The sequence below is a fragment of the Coffea eugenioides genome, chromosome 10 (genome assembly GCF_003713205.1).
Source record: "Coffea eugenioides isolate CCC68of chromosome 10, Ceug_1.0, whole genome shotgun sequence".
Classification (NCBI taxonomy): domain Eukaryota; kingdom Viridiplantae; phylum Streptophyta; class Magnoliopsida; order Gentianales; family Rubiaceae; genus Coffea; species Coffea eugenioides.
The window spans coordinates 18,157,554-18,159,268 of record NC_040044.1 but is presented as its reverse complement, the minus strand read 5'-3'; positions in this window follow the sequence as shown (position 1 = coordinate 18,159,268).

Here is a 1,715-nt window from a genome sequence, read left to right as displayed (position 1 = left end):
TAAAAACACACAAGCTATAACAGAAGCTATATGGTTGGACTTCTACGGCTCCAATTAAAGACCTACGTGATTAATCAAATGTTCTACAAACTTTATTACAAAAATTCCTTTTATTTTTATATTTTTCTTGTTCTTCTAACTTTTGTCTTTCTATTGATTTTAATTCAGAGTATTTATGCCAAAGTAAATCTATTTTTGCTTGTCTTAAATTTTTTAGAAATGATGCGGGATGGTGGTGTGCTACTTTAGATAATCTAGCGTCTTCTATTTGTATATGTGCTAAACACTGGTCTGTTGTTTCAATTTCCTCTAAAATTTTGTCAAAATAATAATAGGTATCTGGTTGTTTGAGGGTTTGTAATGCTAATCTGTATGCGTTTTCTGGAGTGGATGTAAATTGAAAAGGCGGTTCAAAATTCATATAAAATATCAGGATGATTAACTGGAATTTAAGTTGTAATCCCCCAACACCCAACAGCCCTCTAGGTTGCAGGTAAAGAAGCCCTTTACAGGTGTCTATCATCCACACTTCCCCTATCATTTGTGGTCACAATCATACCGCAACAACTTTCCACACCTCTTCTCTGATTCCTAAACATACCGCAGCAACATCCATAAAAATAACCCTTCTTGATCTGTACATGTCAGTTTCTTTGAAATATTCTTTACCTTTTCACGTGCCTGCTTCTTTGCCATATGCTTTACTTTCCACACCTCTTCTTTGATTACTAAACATACTGCAGCAACATCCGCCCCATGGAACACTAAATTTAGGAACGAATCTCACAGGGCCCCACTTTTATGATTTTTTTATTATTATTTTGAAAATTTGGCCTTTATTATTTTTTTTTTGTCAAACAAAAATTGGTCTTTATTTGAATGTGTCTTTTAATTTTTTCGGTTCCTGCTTAAAAATGAAAAATGGTAATGGGCCAAAGCTTCATTCTTGGACCCGTTAATAGAGTTGAGGCCTCCGGACCTTTCTTATTTGCCAACCTCTTAGTATTAAAAGCCTAATCAATAAGCCCCGTCTATTATAAGCCTAATCTTAGTATTAAAAACCTCTTAGGATTAGTCAGGGCAAAACCCTGGATACCGTGGCAGGCAACCAAAAAAAAAATAAGCCCCGTCTAAAGGAATAAAATATCTAAATTTTGCAGTATGCATTTTTTTTTTTGGAGCAAGCATGTTCTTTGTCTCTTTAAATGATTGCCCAGAGAACTAAACGAATCGTACATCTGTTCTAAGGGTAGTAGGATTTTCTACGCCTCTACTTTTCCTTCAATCTCCTTCTATACTTTCTTTTAGACTTCTATCTTCCATTTTCTACATCAGAATACTTCTTCGGAACACCAGTTTGAATCATTGTATCAGGACCCTCTTCATGCCTTTGGTTGGAAGACAGAGACAATGGATCCATTAGATAATTCCTATTAGAATGACAACTTTTGCCTAAATAAACAAGTGCTTGCTAAACACCCGTTTGATAACCGTTTTGGGTGCATCGATCATCTTAACAAACTCATTACATAGTAATATTGTATTCGGAAAAAAGAAGTCTCACATTTGTATCATGTGATCAAGTACGTATACATTTACTTTAAAGATAAAAAGAAAAGTAAATGTGCATTCTGTTCCCGATGATTTTTTGGATTATATATAAGCTTCAAAACACGAGCATGGGGCAACCAAAAAAAAAGGGTCTGTATTCTGAT